The sequence below is a fragment of the Megalops cyprinoides genome, chromosome 8, assembly GCF_013368585.1.
Source record: "Megalops cyprinoides isolate fMegCyp1 chromosome 8, fMegCyp1.pri, whole genome shotgun sequence".
Taxonomy (NCBI): domain Eukaryota; kingdom Metazoa; phylum Chordata; class Actinopteri; order Elopiformes; family Megalopidae; genus Megalops; species Megalops cyprinoides.
This window is the reverse complement of record NC_050590.1, coordinates 35,537,746-35,550,109: the sequence shown is the minus strand read 5'-3', so window position 1 is coordinate 35,550,109 and position 12,364 is coordinate 35,537,746. Positions and strand designations below refer to the sequence as shown.

General features: G+C 45.8%; 1 pseudogene; it reads right to left on the bottom strand.

Moving 5' to 3' along the window:
* Window positions 1-11,917: 11,917 nt before the first annotated feature.
* Window positions 11,918-12,074, bottom strand: LOC118782504 (annotated as a pseudogene).
* Between the last annotated feature and the right edge of the window lie 290 nt (window positions 12,075-12,364).

Sequence of the window (12,364 nt, the reverse complement as noted above, 5' to 3'; positions counted from 1 at the left end):
GATGTCTGTGTTCTAAACGTTATTGTTCATTGCACTCAACCTAACCTAAAAGTTTATTCTCAGTAATTTAAATCGATTTAACTAAATTTAGCTCCATTCTGTAATTTGAATTTTGTAGCACAAAAAATGTGACACATTTAAAGCTTTGGGGTTAGTTGCCACTTAATTATTCAAATTGCCATCCTTGTTAATTAAACAATGCTCATGCTGTAGCATTCACAATAGCACACAAATTTCAGACAATCTGCAGTGTTTCATGAGCAAAGTGTTTTGCTAGTTTGCAGCCGCCACTGCAAGCTAGCGGGAACAAGCAACAACAATACCAACAAGAGACCAGTGCTTTAAACAACTAACTTGTCCACTACACTTTATACAATGTTAGCGCTTTGTGAAGCAAAATGTTAAGTGACATTGGTAGGGGAGTCAATGGCAATGTTAGAAAGTAGCATGCTAATATTAGCTACTGTTACCAAGGTTACGGTAGCTGGCTATCTAGCTGTTGGTCAGTTACCATTACCCAAGCAAGCATAGCTACTAATTTCTCACATCAGTGATATGAACATCAAACGTAACATTGATGTGAGAAATTAGTAGCTATGCTTGCTTGGGTAATGTTAGCTGACCAACAGCTAGCTAGCTAGCCATCAATGTTACGTTGGTAACATTGATGTGAGCAATTAGTAGCTCGCTAAACAGCTAAGAAATACATAGCTGGCTGGCAACAAGGTGAAACGTTTGAAAAACAAGAGTTTTATTTTTATTCTTCTTTCTTCTTCTTTTTAGGCAGATTAGATGCTACACTAGCTCTGTGTTTTTAAAAATGGTGGTCACAAAGTTTTTGTTGGTCTTATTAGTCATGATAATTCTGCCCCCAGCCCCTGACATAGTGGTTCTTTCTTCTAGACCAGCAGAGTGTTGGTGCAGCCCTCGAACCAGTATTCCTGGCCGAGAGTCAGTTTTTTGGCTCTCGAAACGTGAGAGATTAGGCACCGGCTCCAAACTGGCCCTCAAACTGCCTTGGTGGAAAAGCAGCAAGAGGGGAATCCTTTTGGAAAAATGTGGTAGCTGCTAGAAGTTGCTTAGATGGGTCAGTTGGGTAATGTCTTCCCCTTCACCAAGCAGAAAAGCAATTCCCTACTTCAGTGATGGGGACACTGTGTTGTAGGAGACAGCACAGTGAGACGATTTTCAAAAGTTCCATCTCTAACCTTCTATTCCATTCCTCTCAATGCTGGAAAAAAGCAGTATCAAAGCAACTCTGTGCATTTTTTCACTCTAACAACATTTTGGAAGTCTTTCAGTCTGGGTGTAGACCTCATCATAGTACAGAAGCCGCTCTCCTGAAAGTGCTCAACGATCTTCTACTCTCCTATGACAATGGCTGTATCTCTCTTCCTGTGCTACTAGTCTTAAGTGCAGCCTTTGATACCATCGATCATCGTATCCTCCTTGACTTCATCGAAAACCCAGTTGGCATAAGTGGACAGGCTCTCTATTGGCTTAGGTCCTATTTGTCAGAAAGATATCAGTTTGTGTCCATTAACAATGAATCTTCGGCTCGTTCCAGAGTAAGATATGGTATACCCCAAGGATCCGTGCTTGGACCTCTGCTCTTCTCGTTATACATGTTGCTTCTTGGCGATATCATCTGTAAACATGGCATTAGCTTCCACTGTTATGCAGATGACACTCAGTTATACATATCAGTCAAACCTGATGTCCCTCTGAATATATCAAACTTGGAGGCCTGCCTAACAGATGTAAAGAATTGGATGGCCCAAAATTTTCTCCTCCTTTACTCAGACAAAACCGAAATATTGGTTGTTGGCCAAAACTCAATCAGGAGCAAATTCACTCATTTTACACTAGACCTTGATGGTGTCTCCCTTGCCTCGAGTGCAGCTATCAAAGACCTTGGTGTTGTTATTGATCCTGAGCTCTCCTTTGAAACACATGTAACTAACACCTGTAGGACAGCCTTCTTTCATTTCAGAAATATAGCCAAAATCAGGAAAATTGTATCAATTAATGACACTGAAAAGCTAATCCACACCTTTAGATTAGACTACTGTAATGCCCTCTTATCAGGATGTGCAAATGTCTCACTAAAACCCCTTAAGCTGGTACAAAATGCAGCTGCTCGTATCTTAACTAGAACTAAACGCTTAGTTTTAGTTCTAGCACATTACCCCAGTTCTAGCTTCTCTCCATTGGCTACCCATTAAATACCAGATTGATTTTAAAATACCCTTACTCACATTTAAGGCTTTAAATGGGCTTGCCCCTCCCTATCTTAAGGACCTTCTTCACCCATACCTTCCACAAAGAGCCCTTCGTTCCCAAAATGCCGGGCTTCTTATCGCTCCAAGAGGGGGCAAAACTACTATAGGCGGTAGAGCCTTTTCCTATCGAGCCCCTCTCCTGTGGAACAGCTTACCCACCCAGTTTCATGGAGCAGACTCTCTTCCTTTAAGTCTAGGCTCAAAACATATCTATACAGTAAATCCTTCATCTGAGGGACATGGCCTGATGCCGGCATGGATCATAGAGTCTCTGGTGGACTAAGTGATCATTGCTGTCACTTTATCATGGCATGGACTCTGTGCTGTGATCTGGTGTTGACTGCCTTAGGGTCGCCCTCATGATTATTCCGGTCCCTTGCCTCCCGTCCCCTAGGTACGCTGCCATAATGTTAGTCTGCCGGGGTTTTTTCCTTGTTGCACGCTGGCATCTTTTTCCCTGCCCCTCCTCTCCTCCCTCTCTGCTGTACATTCCTGCCATTCTTATCACCCACTAATCAATGTTTTTCAATTTTGTTTTCCTCACCCGGCTCCAGGCTCCTGCCTGGAGCTATAACTCAAGCACCACTTCGGGACCCCCCTCTCAGCTTCCTCGCCGTCATTCCTGTGGAGCTCTTCATGTACCAAGAACTAGACCCTCGAGGACTACATGCCATGCATACTCGGCTGTATACCTTTTAAGATTTAAGATTTACAAGACTCATTATGTTGTATGCAACATATATTGCTGTGTCTTACTACCTACATGTTTCACCATTCTTAAGTACTGTTAGTCAGGGAGTTTTTCCATGCAACTGTCACCTTTGGCGTGCTCTGAGGGGGCATCAGGCCTGGAATACTGATGTAAAGCTGCTTTGTGACAGCTCATGTTGTAAAAAGCGCTATATAAACAAACTGAATTGAATTGAAAATTGAATTGAAAGTTCTAACTCACAGTGGTCTTTAAAGTCCCATAGCACCTTTTCAAACAGAAGGGTAGTTTCTGTTTGGATCTTGCTATCTGGCAATCTGATCAAATCCCAGTATAATGGGTTTAATAAGACCTTACCTCTCCACCTCAAAAAAATTCTGCAAGGTGTCCTAGTGCAAAATGGCTTCTGTGCATTCATTAGATGTTTCTGTAAGTTTTTAAGCATCCTCACTATAAAAGATCCCCAGTGTTTGTTGTCCTAGCATGCATCTTTCTTGCAGAATACACAACAGTATGAACTTTTAACATTGCTTTGGGATTAGTGAAATAAACTCAAAATGCCTGAAACGGCTCAATCCATGAGTGTCATTTAACCTCCCCTGAGCACACATTTCCATTACTCATTTGGCAGATGCTTTTATACAAAGAGACGTAAAAGTGAGGTAGAATACAACACAAGCAAAAAAAGCATACAGAGGCAACAATATTTGGAATGATGGACGACCAAGTTTCAATGGTTGGCCAGACAAGGTACAAGCTAGCTGGTAGAGATAACGAGTGTGTTAGATTACATTCTTTATAGTTTAGTTGGAAACAGTTTTGAGACATGAAAAATTCCTTTAGAGGTAGTATTTCAGGTCCTCAGGTGAGAACGGAAGAGTTATGTCTTTAGATATTTCTTTAAGACAGAGAGGGACTCAGCAGAATGGATGAAGTGTAGAAGTTCATTCCACCATCGGGGGACTATGGTGGAGAAACACACAAACATACACAGAAACTCACACATGCTATCTTCATATCTGTCTGGCAGATACCTTATCGTTGGCTGTTAGGCCTCTGTTAAGTGCATACGGAGGGGGACATCAATAAGCAGCCTCTAGAACAGGGGTACTCAATAGGTGGACTCTGGTCCGAATCCGGAACAAGACCCAAATCTGCACACTAATTTAACTGTCATCTAGATGGGTTTTTAATAGCGCACACAATAAAAGGTTCCGCGCTGTTTACCCCTTCTCTAGAAAGCAGGGGAGCAAAGGTGTACGCATGACATTCAAGGATATGTTGGCCTCTGTTATCTCTGTTAAGATGAAACAATATCACAGTGTTCAACCCTCTTTGGTTCTTGAAGCAGGATGGATACCAAAGAAGCTTCCCTGTTGATGTGGTGGCACTACCATGTGAATTGGAAGGAGTGAGCGATAAAGGCAGAAGAAAGTGAAAGAGTGAGGAGCCTCATCTTGAGCCAGCTTACATCTGGCTTACATCTTGTTCTTCTACAGTCTTAGAGCAGCAGGGGAGATTCTGGGTAGTCTGAGCTCTGAGGAGATGGTTGAGAGATGGTTCTGGTTTGTTTTTTGACCTATGTGGAATTAGTATTCAAAGCACAGGACCTAAATCTAAGCTTGAGATACAAATTTAAGCAAGGGTGATATTTTTTCCTTGGTCTTTTCTATACTCACAAGAAATGGTGAGTTCAACTTAAAATTCAGGAGAAAAAGTAAGTTTTGTCAGGGCTCCGCCCCCCTAGCTGTGGTGTTTTTGTTTTTCCCTGTCCATGTGCTTTTTGTTTTCCTTGTGTTCCAGCCCCGCCCTGCTCCCCGCCTGGTCCCCGCCCACCTGATTGCCCCATTACCTTCACCTGCCTGCCTGCCCACCTGCATCCCATCTCCTCATCAGCCCAGCCCTGCTTGTTCCTGTCTTGTTTGCCAGTTCGTCTCAGCGTTTTTGTACGTTTTGTTGTGTCGTTCCCGCAGTTTTTCTGGATTTCTGATTTCTCCGTGTTTGACTCTGCCTGCCCTTCGTCTTTGTTTTCTGCCTGCCGTCTTGTCCCATTGCCTGATCATTTGCCTGCCCGGTTCCTGACCCTGCCTGCTCCTGTTACCGACCCTGTTTTTGTCCGCAGACTGCCTTCCGGTTTTCGACCCTGCCTGCTTTTGTTTCGCAACTTGCCTGTCATCATTAATAAACCCGCCTGGAACCTGAAGCTCTCTTGGTCTGCAACTGAGTCCTTGCCTGAGCCGTTACAGTACGAACTGACCACTATGGACTCAGCAGACCTACCCCAGCTGAAGGCTGCGCTGGAGCTGCAAGGCGCATTGCTGGGGGGCCATCAAAACCAGCTGGAAGCCATAGGCCGGTCCTTGGAGAGTTTCGCCACCAACCTTGCCGGCGTCACGTCCCAGCTGCTGCAGTTGCAGCAGCCAAACCAGGAGAACCGCCCCGCACTGTCTGCGGCAGCTCCCCCATCTGCCCCACCAACTCTACCGAGCCGGGAACCCCGATTGCCACCTCCCGAATGTTACGCGGGGAATCCAGGAACCTGTCGGTCGTTCCTCTCCCAGTGCTCCCTGGTTTTCGAACTCCAACCCTCCACGTTTCCCACGGACCGGGTGAGGATCGCCTACGTGATTACCCTGTTGACGGGACGTGCCAGGGAGTGGGGCACTGCAGTCTGGGATGCCGACACCCCTTTCTGCCACTCCTTCGCCGCCTTCGCCGAGGAGATGAGGAAGGTCTTCGACCGCTCCAAACACGGTCGCAAAGCCACGAGGGCGATGCTCCTGATCCGCCAGGGGCGCCAGTCGGTGTCTGATTACGCGATCGACTTCCGCACCCTCGCAGCCTCCAGCGGATGGAACACGGAGGTGCAGTACGACACCTTTCTCCACGGCCTTTCAGAGACCATCAAGGACGAGCTGGCCACTTGGGAGTTGCCGGTCAGTTTTGACGCCTTGGTGGATCTGGCCATCTGCGTTGATCAGCGCCTGTCACAGCGGCACCGGGAGAGAGGAGCCAGTGGATCGCGGTGCCCCTCCCGTGAGCCCCTGCCCATGCCAGCGATGCATAGCCCTGCTACACCGCCGCCTGTTTCCCCGGAGCCGATGCAAGTCGACCGCACTCACCTGACTCGCCTGTCCCCGGCTGAGCGTCAGATGAGGATCAGCGCCGGGGCATGCCTGTACTGTGGTCAGCCTGGGCATTTCGTGGCAACCTGCCCAGCAAAAAGCCAGCGCTCACCTGTAGTAAGGGGATTGCAGGTGAGCGTCACCCCCTTAAGCCAGTCCCCTGAAGTCCGTCCTCTGTTTTCTGCCACCTTGCTCGTCGAGGATCAGCCTCACGTGGTCTCCGTCCTGATTGACTCAGGGGCCGATGGGAGCTTCATCAACGCTGACCTGGCGGCCCGCCTGCATCTTCCCCGCGTCCCGCTGCACTCGCCTCTGGAGGCCCATGCCATCACCGGGGCCCCGCTGGTCCGTATAACCCACACCACTCCCCCCATGAGCTTCCTCATCTCCGGCAACCATCGCGAGGAGATAGTGTTGCACGTCATTGACACCCCGCAAGCCTCCGTAGTCCTGGGTCATCCCTGGCTGGCGCGGCATAACCCCCACATCGACTGGCAGGGCAACAAGATCCTGGGCTGGAGTCCGTTCTGCCACTCCCACTGTCTGCATGAGGGACTTCCACTAATATTCATAAAAGACTTGACTTGACTTTGACTTGATATTCATGACTTGAGACTTGACTTGGACTTGAGTTAAATGAATCTAAATGACTTGCCTTTTTGTTTAATAAATATTTTTGTTTCTCAAATATTGAGGAATTAACTGTATGATTTCTGAAACATGTAGGCTACTTACTTTCCTATGAAACGTATGTGCTTACTGTTGCATGCGCGCAAATCTGGCAACCTAATGTTATCACGTGACGTGGCAGACCAGCAGAGACAGCATGGAAGGCACTACTCCAAGAATAATCAAGTTCGGATGCAAAGATTTTGCATGTGACAACACTAACAAAAAACGAACAGCAGTGTGCAAGGTCTGCAGCGCGAAAATAAGTGACACGACCACCACCATGTCGAATTTCATTTGACACTTCAAATCCCACAAAGAAAGGTAAGTGATGAAGTCAGTCCAGTCTTTAGCTAATGCTAACGTCTTGCCTAGTGAAAAGTTATTCTAGTTGTGATAGAGACCTAACGTTTTAGGCATGTTGAGAGTTGGATTCGAATTGGTTATGCTTTTTAATTATCAGAAAATTGGACTAAAGTATGTTAAATGGCATATTCTAGATTATTTTCTTACCTGCATGCATCTCCGAGTACTGTGCTGTTATGTGCTAGCAATAGTGTCTGCAGTCCCAGGGTTAACTTTAACATTAATCGTAATGGTAATGATCTAACTGTAATTTTTATAAGTTAGTTATGATCTCCCTCCCTCTCAAACACATCCTCATCCCCTGGCCTACAGTAGGCCTAATGATTCACCAACGCAGTCATTTATATCTGTTAAATGATTAAAATGAAATGTGTCAATTAAAATTTCTGTGATTCAATTCATATATATATATATATATATATATATATACAGTTGCAAGAAAAAGTATGTGAACCCTTTGGGATTACTTGGATTTCTGCATAAATTGGTCATAAAATATGTTCTGATCTTCATCTAAGTCACATCACTAGACAAACACAGTCTGCTTAAACTAATACCGCACAAAAAATTATAAGTTTCCATGTTTTTATTGAACACAACATGCAAACATTCACAGTGCAGGGTGGAAAAGGTATGTGAACCCCTAGGCTAATGACTTCTCCAAGAGCTAATTGGAGCCAGGAGTCAGCCAACCTGGATGTGTTGGTTAAAGCTGCCCTGCCCTATAAAAAACACACACCAGTTTTGAGTTTGCTGTTCTCAAGAGGCATTGCCTGATGTGAACCATGCCTCGCACAAAAGAGCTCTACGATCAAGAATTGTTGACTTGCATCAAGCTGGAAAGGGTTACAAAAGTATCTCTAAAAGCCTTGATGTCCATGTGTCCACGGTAAGACAGACTGTCTACAAATGGAGAAAGTTCAGCACTGTTGCTACTCTCCCTAGGTGTGGTCGTCCTGTAAAGATGACTGTGAGAGCACAGCGCAGAATGCTCAATGAGGTGAAGAAGAATCCTAGAGTGTCAGCTAAAAACTTACAGAAATCTCTGGCACATGCTAACATTATTGTTGACAAATCTACAATAAGTAAAACATTAAACAAGAATGGAGTTCATGGGAGGACACCACGGAGGAAGCCATTGCTGTCCAAAAAAAACATTGCTGCACGTTTGAAGTTTGCAAAAGAGCACCTGGATGTTCCACAGCACTACTGGCAAAATATTCTGTGAACAGATGAAACCAAAATTGAGTTGTTTGGAAGGAACACACAACGCTATGTGTGGAGAAAAAAAGGCACAGCACATCAACATCAAAACCTCATCCCAACTGTGAAATATGGTGGAGGGGGCATCATGGTTTGGGGCTGCTTTGCTGCCTCAGGGCCTGGACGGATTGCTGTCATCGACGGAATAATGAATTCCCAAGTTTATCAAGACATTTTGCAGGAAAACTTAAGACCATCTCTCGGCCAACTGAAGCTCAACAGAGGATGGGTGATGCAACAGGACAACGACCCAAAGCATAGAAGTAAATCAACAACAGAGGGGCTTCAACAGAAGAAAATACACCTTCTGGAGTGGCCCTGGAGTCAACCCGATTGAGATGCTGTGGCATGACCTCAAGAGAGCGATTCACACCAGACATCCCAAGAATATTGCTGAACTGCAACAGTTTTGTACAGAGGAATGGTCCAAAATTCCTCCTGACCGTTGTGCAGGTCTGATCTGCAACTACAGGAAACGTTTGGTTGAGGTTATTGCTGCCAAAGGAGGGTCAACCAGTTTTTAAATCCAAAGGTTCACATACTTTTTCCACCCTGCACTGTGAATGTTTGCATGTTGTGTTCAATAAAAACATGGAAACTTATAATTTTTTGTGCGGTATTAGTTTAAGCAGACTGTGTTTGTCTAGTGATGTGACTTAGATGAAGATCAGAACATATTTTATGACCAATTTATGCAGAAATCCAAGTAATCCCAAAGGGTTCACATACTTTTTCTTGCAACTGTAGTTGCTGTTGTTGTTGTGGGTGCTAAAAAGAAAAGGATCTAACTTAAGTTAAAGGGTGTGTTTATGTCCCATGAAAGTGAGGCCTGTTTGAAGAATGCCATTTGGTGGCATAGAAACCATTATACTTGAATTATTTTAGTACTTTTCATGGTTTGATTCAATGTTTGAGGCATATTGAGACCATTGTACCTTAATACTTCAAATTTGGTTTCATGGATAACTATGTTAGCGGGATAACTAGTTTTATTTATTTTATTTTTTTTTATTTTTATATTTTTATTTTATAAACCACTCAGCTGTATGTGGCCTTGATGCAATACATTTTGAGCAGAAATACAATTTTTTTGTTGAAAATAAAACTCCCGCAGTTCATAACTACTGTCTTATAACTTATTTAAATATGTAAACACAGGTGAATCATCAAACATTTGTATGACTTGACAGTGACTTGCTTGACCCAAGCTATGACTTGACTCGACTTGCTTGACATAAAGCAGTGACTCGACTTGACTTGCTTGATTCTCATAAAAACTGACTTGTACTTGCTTGAGACTTGAGGGTTAAGACTTGAGACTTGCTTGTGACTTGCACATGTGGTACTTACTCCGACCTCTGCTGTTTACTGCTTGAATGCAGAAATCATTTTAAGGCATTTAATTACTTGCAGGCCTTTCAGAAACTCCAGGAATATCAGGATTGAGTCCGGCCTCCATGGGACAAAGCAATTTCAGCATCTCATTTTCCAGAGGGGTAATTTACACAGCGTTTACCGGCGCTAATCAAGTGCCAGAGCCAGGAACTGCAGTGCAAGGGAAAAGAAACTGCAGGATCTAATTATTACAGAAAGATGACACTTGTTGCAAACAGGGAAAAATGACTTCTAATAATACTGCTGTTGAAACAGACTTTAGATTGGGGCGGCAATGAGGCCCAGCCTGTTATACTCGTTTCCACTTGCACAATGAAGTGAGATACCTGCTGAATGAGAAAAATGTCTCTGGTGGTCAAAAAATCACAGGCTGCTCAGAGGACCATCTTAAAACAATCACAGGGTCAAAGGCTGATAAGATCTGTATTACATAGCCCTGCAGCTGAAATGGTTTTACAGCTGTAGAAATGCTGTGCTGCATTTTCCTACATCTCTGGCAGCCTGACACACATATGCGCACACGCACACACACACACACACACACACACACACACACACACACACACATTTAATAATTTGCATTATATAACCTGCAAAATATTTCCATGATGTAAAGTTATTGCAGTTTATGCAACCAGTTCCATTTAAATTTGATCAAATGTCTGTTAAATACACAAACCTTTTCAGCAGCATAATATAGAGGGAAAGAGGGCAGAAGGCAGAGAATCTCATACAGGACTCTAAACACTTGAACATGTGTCCGGAGTTCCTCCTTACCTGATCGCGCTGCACTCCCTGGGAGATCGAAGGGGCTCGGGATTGAATAATTGGCAATTGACGGTGTTCGCTGCCTGGTGTGTGCTCCGCACCTGTTGCCTGTCTGTAAGCGATTTTGCCGGGACTATTTAGGCAGGTGAGTGGGAGTAGCACGCCAGAGACGCTGATGGAGGTTGCCACACGGGGTTTTAGCGTGGAGCCAGGTTTTTTTGATTTTTTTCTTTTCTTTTGAACGTGCCGGCACGGCTGAGTTTAAGGTTTGTTATTTTGGTTTGCTGTTTTTTAATTTGAGCTCTGGGAGTCGCGACCCAGAGCGGGTTTGGAGTTTGCTTTGTTTAATTTCTTTCGGTTTTTTGCTTTGGTGTGCTGGATGTGCGAGTGTGTTTGTGCGTCTTAGGCGGTTCAGAAGAGCGGCGACCGAAGGGGCTCCAGTGGTGAATCCCTGAGGGAGCGGGAAAAACATCGCTTGTTTCCGGACGCAGCCGGGGTCGAAGAGAACCCCCACCCCGTGGAAGCGCGTGCTGGGGAGGTGGATCCCCTAGCTGGAAGGGAGGTGGCACCGCGGAACCTCGAGAGAGTGCGTGGGTCACCATCACGGGGTGGAGAGGGAGGGCTGACCGGCTGCTGTTCTGTGTCTCCCTCAGTGTGATCCCGCGGAGCCGGCGGAGTTACTACCGGGGAGAAGACGTGGGTCGCCGCCGGAGCCGCCAGCCCCCGCAGGAGTGACGCGGGGGCCTTGTCTGGAGTTTAATTTTTTTTTGTTTTTTTGGGACGTAGGCGAAGCCCGGCAGTGTGGCGCGGGCTGAGCTACGTCCCCCCTTATATTTTCAGCGGCAGCACTTCCCCCTCGGTGGTGAAATTGAGTAGTCCTCTCTCTCCCGGTGTCCAGGTGGGCGGGGACGCCAGATCACGGGGTGTTTGCAGTGAGGCTAAGTGTGTGTGTGTGTGTGTGTGTGTGTGTGTGGGGATTCCTTTTTTTTTTTTTTTCCTTTTTCCTTTTTGGTGTGTGCGGTTGGGTAGCGTTCCCGCCTGTTTGTGGCAGGGGGGAAGCCAGGGGGGAGGGGAAGCGGTGCGTGGCTGGGGGGAAGCGGCACGGGGCTTTCCTCGGGGCCTGGGGGGGAGGGGAGGGGAGCCCCCGCTGCTCTGACGTTTGCGGGTCCTCTTCCTCCGTACCTTCTGGAAACCCTCGTCGTCCTCTGCGGTCGCCGAAGGCTTGGAGGGGGTGCTCACCGTAGGGTTGCCCTCAGGAGGGTTCTCCCTGCCGGGTCCGGTCGATCTAGAAGAAGCCGGGGTGGTGGAAGCGGGAGCAGAAGAGGCGGCGGCAGCAGCAGAGGTGGTGGCCATCTTTGTAGTTTCCTAAAAAATTTCTGTGAAGACAAGAAGAGAGAACAGATCAAATGCAAAGGTAATCGCAGGATAGCAAGCTGCAGCAAACTGATAAGAACAGATACTACACTTGATCTTAGCCAAAAGGCAGTTGTCAGAAATACATCCAATGCACTCTGGGTTCAGCAGAGTCAAACCAAACCATGAGAGTTCACTGAAAGCATTCTTTATACTGATACAGAGCTTTGATTAGGATAGACAATAATTAAATAACCATCAACTTGAGAGTGAAAGCACATGTGGTGAAGTACAGCAGGTTTGGTAATTACAATTTACAATTTGGCATTTCGCAGACGACTTTAAACCAAATCGACTTACAATTAGCCAAAGCGACTTACAATTAGTAATGAGATTATCTTCCCTAGCAAGAACAGAGCTTTGATCAGGATAGA